Here is a 19,642-nt window from a genome sequence, read left to right as displayed (position 1 = left end):
ACTACATGATTGTTTCGTAATATTTTGCATCATGGTATAAAATTTGTAAGTGTCTGCTCTAAATTATCCATTTGTAGATGCCTCTTTACCTTAATCCAACATTTTTTATTAATCTTTATAAGGCTGACATGCATGTAAATATAACATATCAGTGGAAGCTATTTGTTGGATGTGGAAACCAATTTCTAAGGAGGGGAGACTATAATAGCTCTATCGATTACTAAAGTTTGAAGACCACTAAATCATAGAACAATGCACCAAAATAAAGAAGACAAGAAGATAATATATGGATGATTCTCAGTAGGGAAGACAATAGCCTATAATTAGGAAGACAACGGTCATTATATCATTAATCAATGATCAAAGAAACAAACTATTAAAACATCTAATCTTGAAGGCTAATAATAGAAAAAAAAATTAAAATAGGGAGCTAATTTACTCATATTGTGATGGGCATTGAGCTTGAGAGCTATTTCATCAAACCCAAAAATTGAAATCCACTAAACCTCATGCACACAACATATGACAAGTATCTCAAAATCAAAACATTTGATTCTACTAAAACAAAACAAAATATCTGAACTATAAATATATTTCTTAACCTTGAAATGTATGGTGAAACTTCAACATGCAATTGTGAAGACATCTGACATTAGTTCCTCTACAAATGGTTGCTAATTAAAATCATTAAGTTCAGAATGTAATAGAAACCAATAATCCAAAAAAGAAAATTAATATGAGATGGTTTTAAAAAAATAGTCATTTTTGATTCTAAGATCTCTAAATCCTATGCATAATTGTTGACATCTACAAAAAACAACTTTGTCAACCAAGCCGAAGTAGAAATGGGCAACAAAGTAAAAGGGAAAAAAAAGGTTTTGAAGATGAGGGGAAATTAATTTAAATTTTAAAAACAATTGTACAACTTATAGTGTCTCAATTTTCATAGTTGATTTAGCTCTACATACGTTCAACCTTTGTACCAAAAAACCTTACTATCTCTATTCACACTATCAAATAAGAAGAAAGAAACATGAGCAGTGTTGTATCAATAGCCCAAATCTGTCATGTCACTTCAAACCATGGTGATTACCACTATGGGAGATGAATATTTTAGAATCACAAATACAAGAAAATGAAAAATTTAAACTCCACTATGAATAGTGCACATTAAAAGTGAAAAACAAAGCCAACCAATGTTTTAAGAAAAAAAAAGTGATGTAGATGGAGTGGAGAAAATTAATAGAAATAAATAGAATGGAAAGTATACAAAGAAAAGAAACAAATAATATTAAAATAATAATATAATAATGAAATCTAGAGCTTTTCCCTATTCTTTGTATACTTTCTATTATATTTATTTTAGAAATGAAAAAAATAGAAAAAAATAGAATGGAAAGTACCTAAATAATAGAAACAAATAATTTTTCAGTTAGGCTAACAAGTTTTTGGCAATAATTAGGAAAAACCGAGAGCAAAGCTCCCACATATAATCCTATCAGCTTAAATATAGAACAAACAAATATAGTCATCAAATATCCAAGCAACAAACATGTTACTATAAACAACTTGACAAGAATACCGATTTTCATGCCACAAGATTATACATAAAGTATATTTACTCAAAATCCCATTGATGTTTACACCTGATTTTGTCCTCCTCTTCCGAAGTAAAATCATTCTTAATGTTAAATATCTCTCAAATGTCTTTTGGAGTTCTTTCCTTAATTATATCACAACAACTTGAGTTGTCAATTCCAGAAGACTCTTTAAGTTCATGTAGTTTGTAGCCTAATTATAACAAAGAAATAAGCATAAGTAATTATTAATTTCAACCCATATTTATAGAGAGATAATTCAAAGATATTATATGACAATATACAAATAATATATTTCATTTTGAAGTTTGAAATTGTAGTTACAAAAAAAATATGCTAATACTATTATGTTGAAGGTAAAGCTAGAGTTTTACTTAAATTTACCTTGTTTAATATATCGAATCAAATGCATAGGCCAAAGGAAGTACTAGGCATGTAATCTTTCGATTTTTAATACTAGATGTAATTTTTCTAGATTTGACATTAATTTTTTGTCTTGCTAACTTAAGATATTCTAAAGAATCTAGGTATATGATTGACCTATGTCAAGACAACAAAATGGCCAAAACCATTATAAGCCAACTTCATGACCAAAACCTCCAAAGATATTGTCAAAAGTGTGGATTGTAGGTTATATACATGAATTAAGAGTAATATCCTAAATATCATAACCCTTAGGTCACTTTTAGAGATTTTTTTACTAGAGAGTAGAGTCATTGTTATACAACTTTTAGACCATCATTCAATTAGGGGAGGCTTGGATTTGAGAGGTATGCTCATTCTCTCTTCCCATAAAATATATTGGCAAATATAAAATTTGGTCATACAGTGAGGTTGGGTTTTTTATTAGAAGGTATTGTGTAAGAATTAGTGTAGATTAGTGCATTTTGTGTACAAGAATGCCTGGATTGTCATCATTTCAATTCATCTAAAAGACCATAAAATTGATAAACAAAAAATTACCTAAACCATGACCACAACCACAAAAGTTTTAACTTGAAAAAGATAAAAACACAACACTACATATCTAGACATTAAAGGGAAACTATCAACAATGTTTCACCAAATCCATAAAATACACCTTCCATCTTTACAAATAAAAAAGTTCAATTTAAATTTTTAAACCCATTAAATGTTTCCTCAAATTCCTAAAATACACCTTCTAACTTTACAAGAATTATAATTCTGAAACCCTAAGTATACTTTAAGAAAAATAATATCTATACAGCTCAACAAAGCAGATATAAAAATTGTACATACTAGCACAATATTCATAAACATAGCAAAATCCACTTGATCAATGAAAGCTTGATCCCATGCTTTCATAGCCTCCTCTTAAATATGAGGATTTTCTTCAATGATCTTGGCCACTGCAACATGAAATTTGCAATAGTCAATAACTTTGGCAAGGATATTATCTCTTACATTGGGCAAGGGCACAATGCTCTCCACACCCATATCCTCAATCATTTTCTTGATTGTTTCTAACTCAAATGCCACGGCCTGCTCCACCTCAAAGATCACATTGTTTGATCTCTTCAATTGCACTTTGGCCTCCATCACCATGGATGACTTGGGAATTCAAAGCAAGAGACCTAATGTGAATGGAAATCCAAGATCAAGAAAAGATGGTCGGGGTGTAATGGTATAACAAGGCATAATCACTTTAGGCTAACCTTTATATTTATATGATGGGTAGGGTTTAGGTTTTATTTTAATTATTGGCCAATGGGATATTAGTGGAAATGAGCCAGTTGTCATCTATGTTTGTATTACTCTTACCTTTTATCTATTGTCATGGATTTTTTGTAAACATTTTAAAATGACCCTATCTAAATGATACTTTTAGAGCACAATTCCATAAATGTTTTTGAAATTAAAAGTGACCAAAACAAGGGGGTCAACCCATACAAGCAAAAAGCTAGTAACTAGCACATTACCAACAGAACCACTAGTAGACAGAAGACTAACTAAACATCAAGAACCAATAGTTTGCAAGAACTAACAAAGAAATAGAATAACTAAGCTAACACCAACCAAAGAAAACTATAAAACTACAAAAGTTTATCATAACCAAAATTGGCAACAATGGCCAACCCAAGTCCTAATAACAGTTGTAAACCTACAAAACCTTAGCCAACAGTAAAACATAAAAAGTCTTGGATCCAAGGATCCCAATAAACTTAAATGACTTAATTTTCTTTTTTCCCCTTCCCCTTCACATCTAGCAAGATCCGTGCCCAATCATCCACAAGGAACTTGAAGAGCAACTTGTGGTCTTCCATGTCCATACCCGTGTCCTCCTTTTCTTGTGCCAGCAACTAGAGGATGGTGACAACAACATGTGTAACTTTGAGACAAAATTTGGAGAAGGTGAAAAACCCTTCCTCCAAAGTTTTAACCCTCCTTTCTAGTTTGGTATATCATTCTTTCAGCCTCTCAGTCTCTTCTTTAGTCTTGGCTTCCACCTTTACAACTTCCTCCTTAGCATTCTGCTCTTGGAAATCCTCCTTAAAAACCCTTGAGTTAGAGGAAACCTTATAATTATCTTTAATAGGGGAGGAAATAGTTATGGGGGAGGTGTCCATTCTACTTCTCTCTTCACAAAAGATAATGGGTTTAAGGGGGAAGCTAGTAGTCACATGGGTGGTCTCCATATTCATAGCATTACCAGTAGACACCTAGGTCTGAGTTAAAACTTTTCTCCCCATCATCCTTGCCATCCTCCTTCTTGGATTTGGAAATATCTTCCTCCTCCCTCCCTTCATTATTATTTTTTGAACTATCTTCCTCAACCTCCTCAACTGAGACTTTGATGGATTTTTGTTTGCACCTAGTCTGATATTGTGTAAGCCTACCAGATCTCCTCCTAGCCTTACCTCCTATCTCCTCCTTTGAAACCTCTCCATCAACCTCAACCAATTTTTCAATTTATAACTTCTTGTTTCCTTTTTGTTCCACTGTTATATCAGGTTTTTTCTTTTTCTTGATTTCCCTACCAAGGGAGGCTCAAGGAGTGTGGATTTTGGTGCCTGCACTAGAGCTTGGAGGTGAATTTTGGTGATGGCACTGATTATCAACCACCATCACCCTTGGGGGGCATAGGGTAAGGTGAAACTGATAGAGGCAAAAAATTAAACCTTGATGAATTATGGTAAAATTTAAACCTTTACTCCTTTTTTCCCTAACATCAGCTACCATATCCTCAAAAGAATGCATGAGGTAAAAAGGGATAGAAATGAAATCTCTATTCCTAAAATGATTTAATAAAGGAAAATGATAGTAATAGCAGACACAAAACCTACCCTCTAGCATTAGATACCTCATAAGGACCAAGCACACATCATCCCATGGGGTGGGAAGCTTGTCTCTTTTAAACCCTCCTCTATAATGAATCGACTCCTCATCATCCATAAATAAGCTATTCATACTGGCCTATCAGTGACTTTGGTTATCTTTCTCCATTTTTTCCCCTTTATTGAGAGGCCATTTTCCATGGCAATCACTTCCTTAGTGACTTGGAATGTGATTCCATTGATGGTGACCTTTCTATCATTCCAACCATTAACAAATTGGAGTACATAGTTCTCATCGTACCCTGCCATTGACTACATGTAGGGAAAAAAACCCCCTTCCTTTAGAAGAAACCAAGTGTCCATCGTATCTTTAAAATTCTCAATTTTTTTGGGTTCCAGCCTATTCAAGTCCCCCCCCATCTCAATTTCACCAGTTTCTAGTTCCCCTTCTTCAGTAATACGCATCTAAACTTTCTCAATTGCAATTTTTTTGCAACTACTCTCCACCTTAAACCCTTTAACAACAAAATATAATTTTTAAACCTATGCTTGATGCACTCCCAAATCCCATGTGAGATTATGATGGGATTCGTGAATGTATAAAATCATAATTTTCACCCCCTGATGTTTTTAGGCAACTTGATTAATGATATCTTTCATACTTCTAATTGGGAAGTAATTTAAAACTCACCATGGGTTACCATAATTATGAAATGACATCTTTCTTGATTCATAATCACTCCTATTACCATTTTTACGGCCACATCTTTTCATTATTTCCAAAAAGCCATTGTTAAATTTAGTAAAGATAATTACCATGTGGCCAAATTTGGCCCTACTTTTAGCATTTATAGTCAACATCATATACTATTCCCACCTCTTTCCTTGATTATCAACAACTTAATATCTTCATTGAGATCAACACGATTCCTCCAACATGTGAGTGCCATTGCATTGAACCCCATGGCTACCACCTTATTGCCTTCCCTATAAATGCGCTACAGGTGGATACTTTCCATTCTGTTCAAGACTTTCTTGATATCCATAATGGTATTTTGAATATTCTAGCCTGGTCTAGCCACTCCCTTAACCAAGTCAATGATTAATTTGAGTTCCCCTCAATTTTTACCTCCTTAATTTACATTTCCCTACCTAGTTGAAGTCCCCATAACAACACCATGGCCTTAGCCAAGTTATTGCTTCCAATTCCCACACTTCCAGTACATACCAATAGCACATCACCATTCCTATCCTGTAACACACCTCCCATCACTCCTAATCCTCCACTAGCAGCACCATCAAAGTTTAGTTTATACTATGTTAGAGTGGGGGGTCTCCATCTTGTCTATTGTCTCATCATCGTCTTTGAGTTATCAAATAGGTAGAAATCCTCATGACAACCCCATTTTTCAACAACTAGGCCTTCATGTCTAACTAGTTCTTTCTTTGGCATTTTACATTTATCCACTCTTAAATTTTCCTTCAATAATTTTTCCATAATTCCAAAAATCACTTCCTCTATTTTACTCTCCTCCCTAGATAATCTATTATTTCTTTCTTTCCATATGTGCCAGCAAACATATGGAGGAACAATTTTCCATAGAAAAACTAATCTAGGGTGATAAAAGGGGCAGCACTAATTCTCCACAAATTGTCCCAGTTTATCTTTCATAACCCATTCCAAGCCAAATATTTCCTAGATATTAGCCCAAATCCCTAAAGCATATTGGCATTCTACAAAAAGGTGGGAGATACTTTCCTCATTTTCTTTACAAAGATAGCAGTGATTTGTAATATAAAAACCACTTCTTTTCAAGTTGTCCAAAGTCAAGATTTTACCATGCCAAATCATCCACCAAAAGAAATTAATTTTAGGAATAAGGTCAATAATCCATACCTTCTGCCACAATGTTGGGTAGGGACCATTAATAAACATGAGTGTGTATGCAGATTTTGTTGATCAAATAAATAAGATTGACAAATGAGTGTCAACACACTTAACCATTTTCACTATACATGTTGATTACACAATGGAAGCTAAGCTAGAATCTCTTTATGTGCTGAGTCACAGATAGTGCCAAGAAAACTATAGTTGATGCCAGCCAGAACACATTATAGTATATGCCAAGCTATACAGAGTTCAACATATGCCGAGTAGATTAGAAGATAGTGTGTGCCAAGCATTGCGAAGTTAATAGGAGTCGAGTGATTTAGGAATTAGTAGAAGCCAAGCAATGCAAGAATTCTATAGGAGTTGACTACTGTAGGAAACATAGTGGATGTCGAGCATCAGTATTACTTCATGTGCCGAGAAATGCAGGATTAAAATAAAAGTTTGTGCAATCGCAAGCCAAGATGTAAAATGATTATGCATGACTCATTGACAAGATAAGGAGATAAGATCAAATCCTCATAATCACCTATGCGATCCTCATGCAACCAATTAGAAAATTGGAGATTGCATGTAGCCAATGGGTGAATTTCAAGGGTTTGAACAGGAACTTTTTATCCAAGGATGCATAATGATCCACTAATCTTTATAAGGGAGTCTTGACACCATTGAAAAAGAGTTGGAGAGAAGAAGGAAAAGTAGAACCTTTTATTGAGGTCATTGCAGAGCATTGGTGTCAAATATTTAGTGGAAAGGACAGAATTTACACATATAGTTGATCAAAATAGAACAAGGAACATAATCAATAGATCAAATCTAATAGAGATCAAGAAGAGATGAGGAGATCAAGAGCTTGAGATCAGCATTAGAGATTGTATTAGTTCAGGTGTATTATTCTAATACTTTCTCACAATTGTATTAGGAATTTGGAAATCTTATTGAGTTAGGTAGGTTTAATAGCCTAATATAAATCCTTTAATAGGGTGGCATTCTAAGTTGAATGTTCTATATCCTCTAACAAGGCACACTCCTAACAGGGTGTAGAAATCCTTTAACAGGGTCACATATTAACAATGTGGTGTAGCCTTTAATAGGGTAGGCCTTTAACAAAGAAAACCATCAGAAGTGGTTGAAATCAATTGCTACAATAATTTTGTGGGTATCATCCCCACCCCAATTTTACCTTCTTCTTCCTAGAGGGTTTTTGGGTCACCAAAATCTCAAGTGTTATGTGCTGATGCATGTTTGTTTCTCATGATTTTTTAATGTTTATCTACATGCATATTAATTTTAGTTATATGTGATTAAGGGTTTAAAAGTGGTTAAAAGGCTAATACTTCTGCTTCACCCCCCCTCTCAAATGTATTCTTCCCATTAAGACATTCCAGCAATTGGTATCAGAGCTAAGTTCTCTCAAGGAGAAGCCTTATAGCTTGGAGGAAAATATTTGAAGATGAAAGTCTTCAAACGTGGGAAGATCATTGAGAACTAGGTGATGGACGTGCATCTTGCTCTACACAAGGTAGAGGAAGCTAGAGAGGAATTAAGAAAATCCTTAAAAAGAAGGAAAGAAATAGCTATAGCCAAAAATGATATTCACTACAAGGAGATTGACACCACACAAGCATTTTCTAAAGGATATTACAAAGAATTTGATGCAACAATAGCAGAACTGATGGAGAAAAATAGAGCTCAAGCAGAAGAGATAAGAACTCTTAAGATAGAGCATGAATAATGGGCCATGATGCTATGTGAAATCACTGAAAAAAAGAAAAGGAAAGTTGAGGATAGATTCATGATGGAAGATGGCAAAATAAATCTTGCAAACAGACTTGAAGAAAACTATACTGAATTAACAAGGATCTCAAACATGCAGATGGATACACTTGCCCAAATGATGATCCTTCATCATGAACTCAATATGAAAGATATTGAGATATCTACTTTGAGGATGTAGAATGAACAACTACAGAATGAATTGAACAGAGAAAAAGAAATAGCAAAGAATCTCAACAAGTCAAGTGAAGCCATCAAGTACTTTGAACAGTTGCTGAAATCCCCAAGATCAGCCCATGATACATCAGGACTTGGATACAACAGCACTGAAGTTGGGGAATCATCAAAAAGTGTTGAGAAAAGAAGTTACAAAGGTAAGGATTCTAACCCACTTGTCATTACTATAATAAAAAGGGGTATACTGCTAATGTTTGCAGGAGTAGAAGAATCAATCAACCAAACACACCCAAAACCAAGGGTTACTGTCACAAGTGCAACATGCAAGGACATATAACACAAGATTATAGGTCCAAAGTCACAAGGACACAAAGATTTGATGGACATTTCCATAATTTCAAGAAGTACAAACATAGAGCCTTTGAATGCAGATCAAAGCCTATGTGGACACCAAATCAACATGTAAGAAGGGACAACTATGAACACCATTACAATTGGGACTACAATACAAGGAAAAGTTGTCACTATTGTCAAGAATATGGACATATACCCCAGAACTGCATAAGAACACATTTCAAGGAAAACTATAAAAGATGGTTGAACCAAACTACTTGCTTTAGTTGCTTGAAAACTGAAGATGTCAACAGGTATTGTCCAAAAAAGACCAAGGTACCCAAAACTGAAGTAAATAAGGGCAAAGAAAAAGTTGATGAGGAACACATTAGAACATACATGAAGAAGACATGGTGGAAAAAGGATGGATCAAGTACATCTAATGGAAGGGTCACTTCACCCATGAGGTCAAGTGATCATTTCTTGTCCAATTAATCACAAGATGAGAGTACAGGGCTGATAAATATAAGGAAGTATCACACATTAGCCCTAAACCATGAAGAAACACTGCAGAGTATAAATCTGCATGAGATAAGATGCTAAGAGAAAACTTGAATGATGATGTCGAGCTGTCTTTGGATGCTGAGTGAAACTACTTTGGATGCCGAGTTAAGAATTTTAGTGGAAGCCGAGTAAAAATGTAGTGGTGGCTGAGTTATTAACAAAGTCAAAAGATGTCGAGTGAGAATAGCTGCTGAATTGAAAAACTATTGGAAGCCGAGTGACAAGTAAAGGTACAAAAATGCATTAAGTGCAAGGATTTTGGGTCACTTAAAGGTTAAAATCAATTCATTGCGAGCCATTTAGACGAAGAGTGATTACCAGAAGCATGATTGAGTTATTTTCAAGCCTTCAACCAGTGATTTGCAGTGATTCAACATCTACCCAAGTGATCTAAGCATTTAACCAAGTATTTTCTCCAAGTGCCAAGTTTTACATTTTGTGAAGTTTTCTTTAAATGTCAAACCCTAGTTCAGTTAAAAATGATGTCTAGTTCAAAGGTGACCCAAGGGAAAGTGAGCCATGAGATTCAACTTGTCAGTAACGAAGTTAAGACACCTGAGTATAGTGCATTCTCTATTCTCCAAAACAAAATTGAAGAAGTTGTACAAAAAACCACAAGAGCATGAAAGCACAATTTATATAAGAAAATTGAAGATGTCCTTGAAGAGAAGTACAAAGAAGAAGCTACTACTAAACTAGAGGAAAGAAGGAAGAGGAGAGAAGAGAAGATAGAAGTAGATAAAAGGTTGAAGAAGAGGAAAACAAGGAAGAAAGAGAGGAGGAAAGCTAGGGTACTAGTGAGCAGCAAAGTGTGCAAGACACACAACTTCCACCTCCTAGCTCTCCTCACTCTACTACCACACCTACAAAAATTATAAAGATTAAGGATGTTGTTGACACCTCATGTCAAAACATCAATCCATTAACTGTAGAGGATCTCACTAAGATCCTTGACCAAACAAATCTTCAAGCACAATTGTGTACAAGTCCCATATTGGTTAGTGTAGATGATCTCCAAAAGTCAGTAGATAAACTCAAAGAAGCCAAGGTGTCACCACAAGAACCACCTCAAATCACTCAAACTACTAGACTTTCATTTCTACCACCTCCATCACCACCAAGAATAGCAATACAAGCTCATCAAGAGTTGAGTGCAATAGCAGAGGAAGTCACAAGTATAATAGTACAAATAGCAAGTACACCTCTAGCAGCAATTGTACAAGAAGAATATAAGGAAGAAACACAATATAAGGAGGAGTCTGCAATACAAACTTTGGTTGAATTTCAAAAAATAGGTACTCCTACCAAACCCATTCAAAAGCTGAGTACTAAAATGATGATGTTACATGTCAGTACACCAAGCTCAAGTTCTACTAGGGTAGCCAGGACCATTCATTATGGCATTCCTAAGCTTGATGAAGAAATTAAAACACCCTATTCTGATTCAAGAACTTTAACTAAAGAAAAGATGAATGAGATACAAAGTGCATTGGATAAGAGAAGGAGGCAAGAGGCAATGAGAAAAGACTACAAATACAAGTAGGTAATGAATGAGATCAAAGATATATTCATGGATGCCTTTAGCCTACAACCTCCAGATTCAAACATGTCAATCCTTGAGCAACTATCTGATATAGTTGACCAAGTGAATAATGAAGACCATGATACAAATGTAAAACTCATGGAATGGTCAGAAAAGAAGTTTGTAGGCAAGGTCAACTAGAAGATAGATAATAACATAATTTTGGGACAGGTTGACCTAGCTAAGAAATTGGATAATGTAAAGATTGTGTTAGGGAACATCTTTTCCCTTTATAGAAAGTTGTGTGATTTTTCTAGGTTCACACAAGAAATAAATCCAAAAATTTTGAACCTTGAGAGAAAACTTAAGTTCTCTAGCATGCAACTATCCTCAAATCCTGCATAGAATAAAAAGCAATTTGCTCAAACACTTCACACTCAGAGGGAATTAGTTGCATTATCAGTAGAAGAGGCCACTATTAAGGAAAAGCTTATGCAAATACAAGCCTCTATCACTCCTAACTTGGAAATATTACACAAGGAGAAAATGTATGCTGAAACAGTCTTGAAGAAGGATCCAAATATTTCCACACATGAAGGACTTGTTGATCTAGCAACAGAGCTTGTAATCTAACACAAGTCATTGGATATTGCATTGAATAACTAGGATGTAGCTCTCAAAATACTCCTTGAGGTAAATAAAACATTTTTGGCCAAGCATGGCATTACCATTTAGGACCCTCTAACATCAGTGTAAAAAAGGGAGAGATAATATTCCAAGGGGAGAGATATATTAAAGGAAAATATAACAAGATAATAAGATTAGAAATAGAGAACATTAGGCACAATGGCACAAGACATTAGAATTCATGACATTAAAAGGCATAATCAACTCAGGGGGAGTCATAAGGTATATTGTTGTTCACAATATCTTTTTGAAATTTTGAAAGTAAAGAATGTACACATAAGGTTTAGATCATAGATGATTAGTTAAGTGTTTTTGATACTCATGTCAAAGGGGGAGATTGTTGATCAAATAAATAAGATTGACAAATGAGTGTCAACACACTTAATCATTTTCACTATACATGTTGAGTACACAATGGAAGCTGAGCTAGAATCTCTTTATGTGCCAAGTCATAGATAGTGTTGAGCAAACTATAGTTGATGCCAGGTAGAACACATTATAGTGTATGCCGAGCTATATAGAATTCAACATATGTCGAGTAGAACAAAAGACAGTGTGTGCCGAGCATTGCAAAGTTAATAAGAGCCAAGTGATTCAGGAATCAATAGAAGTCAAGCAATGCAGGGATTCTATAGGAGCCGGGTAATGTAGGAAACATAGTGGATGCCAAGAAATCCAGAATAGATGGTGTCAATTATTAGTATTACTTCATGTGCCAAGCAACACAGGATTAACATAAAAGTTTGGGCAATCGCAAGCCAAGATGTAAAATGGTTATGCATGACTCATTGATAGGATAAGGAGATAAGATCAAATCCTCACAATCACCTATGTGATCCTCATGCAACCAATTAGAAAATTGGAGATTGCATGCAACCAATGGGTGAATTTCAAGGGTTTGAGTAGGAACTTTTTATCCAAGGATGCATAATGATCCACTAATCTTTATAAGGGAGTCCTGAAGCCATTGAAAAATAGTTGGAGAGAAGAAGGAAAAGCAGAGCCTTTTATTGAGGTCGTTGTAGAGCATTGATGTCAAAGATTTAGTGGAAAGGACAACATTTACTCATCTAGTTGATCAGAACAAAACAAGGAACACAATTAGTAGATTAGATCTAACCAAGATCAGGAATAGATTGGAAGATCAAGAGCCTAAGATCAGCATTAGAGATTGCATTAGTTCAAGTGTATTATTCTAATACTCTCTCACAATTGTATTAGGAATTTGGAAATCTTATTGAGTTAGGTAGGTTTAATAGCCTTATGTAAATCCTTTAACAAGGTGGCATTCTAAGTTGAATGTTCTTAAGTCCTCTAACAAGGTACACTCCTAGTAGGGTGTAGAAATCCTTTAATAGGGTCACATATTAATAGTGTGTTGTAGCCTTTAATAGGGCAGGCCTTTAACAGGGAAAACCATTAGAAGTGGTTGAAATCAATTGTTGTAGTAATTTTGTGGGTATCATCCCCACCCCAGTTTTACCTTCTTATTCCTTGAGGGTTTCTGGGTCACCAAATTCTCAAGTGTTATGTGGTGATGCATGTTTGTTTCTCATGATTTCTTAATGTTTATATGCATACATATTAATTTTAGTTATATGTGATTAAGGGTTTAAAAGTGGTTAAAAGGCCAACACTTTTGATTCACCCCCCCTATTAGAAGCATTCTTCCCATTAAGACATTCCAACAAATTTGAACATGAAGTTACTAGCTAAAGTTAAGTCCCAAGCCATAGCATCCTCTTGAGATAGTAAGGGGAGTCTCTATTCCTTTATCAACTCTTCTAGCTCCTTGATGAGAAGAGTATCCTCCTGGGAGTAGTCTTCCTTGTAAAGTTTCTTCCACCTCCTCCCCTAATCAATATAGTCTCTAACTTTTCCTCCCACATCTTTTTTAAGTAATTCCATCAATCTTCTAAATTTACTGAAGACCAGTGGTTTCCCACCCATCCACCTATCTTCCCAAAATCTAATATTGAAATCATTCCCCACAATCCAGCTTAAACCTTCACTTAATAAACTCCTATTCCTAACAACATGCTGCCATATTTTTGAACCTCATGGGAGGTTGTTACTAAATAGATTCCACTCAAAGGAGGTATTAGACAAATACTTAGCTTTCATGATATTGGCCCAATTTGTATTCTCTTCAGCCAGGCTCCATCCAATTTTCATAAGGAGAGCTTTGTTAAGGTTCCAAAGCCTTCTTACACCCATCCCACCCTTAATCTTTGGCTTGCACACCTCCTTCCAATCTACTAAATTCAATTTATTTTTCTCCTCTATCCCTGACCAAAGGAAATTCCTTTATATTCTCTCAATTTTCTCCACCGTGGATTAATTGATTTTGAAAATGGATAAGAAGTAAATAGGGATACCTTGAAGAGTAGCAAAGAGCAACTATAATTTTCTAGCATTACTTAATAGCTTCCCTTTCCACCCTGCAAGCTTCTTCTAAATTCTCTCCACTATCGTAATCCATAAATCATTACCCACTTCCTTAGTAGGAAGTGGTAATTTGAGATAAGTATCTAGGAGGCTAGCAAATTGGCATTCCAAAATGTTCCTTATCCTCCTTTGTAGTTAGGCTTCAGTATTAAAGAAATCAATCTTACTCTTGTGGTAATTCACTCTCTTCCTTGAACTTTCTTCATAATTATGTAAAATCATCTTCCAAGCTTCTACCTCCCTAACTGAAGATTCTCCAAATAGGAAAGTGCCATCAACAAATTGTTGAATGACCTCAGTTTCGGCAATAGCAGTAGGTTTAACCCCTTTGATATAACCCATACTAACTAGTTTATAGAATGACCTCCTCAAGACTTTAGCAACCATTATAAAGAGGTAGGGAGAAAGTGGATCACCCTAATTTAGACCTTTCTCCACAGAAAAGTTGCCCCAGGGGGAACCATTAAGTAGAACAACATATTTCACTAAAGCAACCATCATCATGATCAAGTTTATAATCTTATTGTTAAATCCCATTCTTTCCAACACATCTCGAAGGAAGTCCCAATTGACCTTGTCATAAACTTTGGATATATCCAATTTAAATGCCATCCATGGTTTTCTATTTTTCTCCATAGAATGAATAACCTCATGTGTGGTTATGACCGCATCCAATATTTGTCTTCCTAAGACAAACCCTTTCTAAGGGCTACCAATTATTCTTCCTAAGAAAAGCTTTATTTTATTCACCAGAACTTTGGAAAAAATCTTATAAATAGTATTACATAAGCTTATAGGTCTAAAGTCAAGCAGGTTCAAAGGAGTAGGTATTTTAGGAACTAGAGCTAAAAAGGTTTTATTAATCCTCCTTAGCAGCTTTTTGGTTCTAAAGAAATCCCTAGTGGTCTAAATCAGTTTCGATTTGACCACCTCCCAGAAATGTTGGAAGAACGCCAAAGGAAACCCATCTAGTCCCAGAGCCTTATAGGCTTTCATAGATAATACTACTCTTTTCACCTACTATTATTGCCAAGTAACTGGTTATTCTCCTCCATAAATGTTGGAAATCTTAAAGATTAGCTTTAAGTTGTAAACTCGCTTACCTAGGACATTCACCTAAAAAATAGACAAAGTTTGACATAAAATGTAGGTGTTGGACAGCTAGGCTACTAGGTCCTAGAGCTACTTCTTTATTTATTTATTTATTTATTTTAATGTCTTTTTGCTTGGCTCTTAATTTTGTTTAATCCCAATATAGGTGGGCAATTTCTAAGAATACAACTATCCCTTATAAAAGTTACAGTTGAGTAAATTTCAAGAAATGGAAAACATAACAATTTTTTATGGAATTTTGCCTATTTTGTGATTCCTTAATTTAGAAAAAAATAGTTTAGCTTTGTTGTTATGCCTTTGGTGCAACTTTGTTGTTAGAAAATAAATTTGTAAAGTACAAAGTTCAATGGATTGAAAACAATGTTCAAGACCAATTTAGATTACTATAAATTTGGTTATTTTCATTTTAGAAATTACATTTAAATAGTTTTTAATATTAATCTTTCTAGGCAAGAGCCTACAACACAATGGTAACTTTTGAGCCTCTCATGTGGGAGGTCTGATCAATAGTAGCTTAGATGAATGCACTTGGATCAGATTTCTTCCAATATAAGATGATTGTATATTTTCATGGTGGAGATTTTGGGTTCTGACTCCTTCATAGTTCACATTCATTATTTGTGTATTTAGACAATGGCATAAAGAGATTGTTTGAACTCTTTAGATAGTACATTCTTATAGCTCAAGGATTACAATTATTTGTTGAGTATTAATAGTAAAATCTCTATAGTATCATATTTCTTACTTGAAAGTACCGAATGAAATGCATAATTATTGAACCTTTTAATCAATGAATGTCAAAATAATAACAAAATCTTTAAATATTATTCTTTATTCTCAAATTTACATATTTTTTTGTTGAATTGAATTGTTTACAGTTACACCACTATATATTGATAATAAGTAGAAGATTTTTTTTTACAAGTTAAATTGTGATATTGCTATCAATTTAACTCTATAATTTTTTATTCAAAATCATTGACTCATGTTTTATAAATAATAATATCAACTTAATCTTTTCTTTAAATCTAAAATTCCTTAACCCTAAATAATATGAACCTAAAACCATAGAAACTGAAAATAATAAGTGATACAAAACTAAATTAATTCATCAACTGAAAATTCAACTCTGACAACTTACTGCCAAAACCATGAGCAAATAGCTGTGTGTGCTATACCTCGTCCTACGTTAAATTTTTTGAACAATCATTTCAAGCTATAGATAGGGAAAATGTTCCATGTTCTCCACTATCAATCTTCCTCTAATCAAATCTTCATGGAAACATTTGTTCCTTTCCATACGCCTCGAAAAACACCAAACTCTGTAAAATAAGAAAAATCAAAGCGAAATTCCACTTCACATTTTTAGATAAGTAAAGCAAAGTGACACCGACCAAAACAAATTTTCAAGTGTAGACGATAAAATAGAGGAAAATGCCTTCCAAAGTGGCAATACATTGTTGTTTGATGAAGCATTGAATCAATTCTTCAAACCATGTTTCTTTCCCTTAATAGATGTCATGTAAAAGAAAATAATGGAAGGGTGATCATGCGAACGGCTTAAACATCACACACTAAGGCTTGATTTCTAGTGCAAAAGTGTTAAATAGTCAAAGTTTGACTTACTTTTCCAGGCTTAATTTTTTTCTTAGTGTGTGATTTTTAAGCCTAGCCGTGGTTGTGTATCTTCTGGTCTTTCTTCTCGAATATGTATCTTTGAATTTTATTTAAAATGTGTGTTCTGTGCAAAATTCAAGAGACGTAGAGTCAAAAATGAGCTATATAAGTTTACTTAACAAAGCTTGAAGAATTTTAATGTCTCTCAAATGAGAATGAGTAGAGGTGGTATCATACAAATCAATAAATATAACACAAAAACGTCTCCAATGACTCATTATGTATCGAGCTAATTATAATATTTCAAACTATTAGTACTTGTGGTAGGCTAAGTACTATTTTATCACTTTATGGATTTCTTACATTAATTAATACCAATAGTTATTTTACATGTCAAAAGTTTAAATCTTATTATAAATAGAATATACTTTTTAAAATAATTTAATAAATAGAATATAAAATATTTATTAAAATTATAATATTTGTAGATATAAATCATCCAATTTTTTAAGAAATTAAAATAAGAAAACTTAAATTAGTAAAAAAGCTAAATAAATAGAAATAAAGAAAATATAAATAATTTTAGATGTAGTAAATTAAATTATGGTTATTTTGTAGTGGATATCTATCGACATTTCTTTATATAGATTTATTTAAGATATCTATACTAGTTAGTTATTAAATGCGTCCACCAATTAGAATTTATTTTATTTATTATTTTTTATATAATATTATATATGTTAAACACTCCATACTAAATTGTTAACATTAATATTAATTTTCTATGTTTTTATTAGTTGAAAGAATTAGTCTTATATGCCAATTTATTAATTATCAAGAGTTTTTTATTGCATCATTTATGTTTACCTTAGATTTTTTGAACTAATTTTTTTCCTTAGTTTTCTTCTGATAATTAAAAATTTTGTTATTTTTTTAATGTTAGTGTCAATCTATTGTTACATATTATTATTTTTGTTATATTTTAATATAAAAAGCTTTAGTTTATGATACATATTACTAATATTGATTTTTAAAATTGATAATACATAATTGTATGACCTAACTAAATAAAACTTTATTTTTAGCAATTTTTATATTTAGTTAAGTCATAGCATACATTATTAAATCTTATATAAAAATATTATTCAATTTGAATATTGTACAATATAAATACCATTATATAGTATATGCTTTAGAATTTTTCACTTATTAATTGATTTAAGACATAAAACATATTAATGAATTTATTATAAAAATATTAAAAAATTACTAATTTTACATTATTGAAAAAAAAATGTATTATATGATAATTGACAAAATTGGTATATTCTAATATAATTATTTCTTTTTATTTATATTTCTAAATAATTTTTTTTAAATTTTAATAAATACAATATATTAAATAAGTATTTAAGTTTCTTACAACTATTTGTTCTAAGGCAAATACTTAGCCACTATGTGTCACTTGTTATCATTGTAACTCAAGTCTTCTAAAAAGATCATATTCTCATATATCTCTTTAGCATTCTCAATATCTAAAGTGATAAAATAAAATGATTTCCCATACCATAACCTTTGTCTCCTTTTCCAACTTTTTTGATCATCTAAAATTTCATTGGTTAAAAGTTTTTAATATCTTCCATAATTTAGAATTTGAGAAGTGAACATAGCTTTTAAGAAACATTGAAAGGTCATTTATTTTTATTATTGTTAAAGTAACTAGTTTAGCGGAGTTAAATTTCAACATGTTAGATTGGAATGACAAGCAAAGATTAACTAGTTTAGCACAATAAAAATTCAACACGTTATATTTGGAGGACAAACAAAATTATTTAAGAAGCTAATGATTATATTTAAAAAGTCAAATATTTGTAAAGAAATATTATCATTGTATAATTATAAGGATTAATATATTTAATGAGAGTTGACATTTACAATTATACTTTAGAAAATATTAGAGGAACTAATAGATTAAAATATGTATGTTTAAGAATGACTAGATCTTATTATTCTTACTATTTAATTTGATCAAGGGTCTTGTGGCTAGTTTTAGAAAATATATACCGGTCTAATAGAATTCATTTGGGTACTCCCCCTTGATTACAAGATTAACTACCTTGCTATAGTCACATAGGAGCCTATTACATGCTAAATTTAGATCAATAATGTTGATCTCTAAGCCTTGTTGCCTATTAGTATCCAACAATTAGTCAATTTCTAGGCACCATTGATCATTCATCACTGCAATAGAGCCACCTAATGAAGGCTGAGTTACATGGGCTTGCTAATATTTTCATTACATGTCAAGAAAGTCTAAGGTTACTGAACACCCTAGTATAGATCGAGTCACAATATATGTTGAGTAAAAGCCAAGGAAGCCGAGAATAGTAGAGGTAGTTTATGTCAAGTGATTTAATAACTATCAAGCATATATAGAAGTTGAGGGACAACATGAATGTTTCTGATTAAGAAAAATAGGTTTTATAGGGATCCTGAAACCTAAAAGTTTTTACAAATAGTTGCCAACATAATATTAAATAAAGTCTAGACCCAATACATCTACCTACATACAACCAAAAACAAAGATAGGCCAATGGCCAAAAAGCAAAAGCCAACAAAT

The sequence above is a fragment of the Cupressus sempervirens genome, chromosome 11, assembly GCF_028749045.1.
Source record: "Cupressus sempervirens isolate cs-2001-9-10 chromosome 11, ASM2874904v1, whole genome shotgun sequence".
Lineage (NCBI taxonomy): Eukaryota > Viridiplantae > Streptophyta > Pinopsida > Cupressales > Cupressaceae > Cupressus > Cupressus sempervirens.
This window is presented reverse-complemented; position numbering follows the sequence as displayed.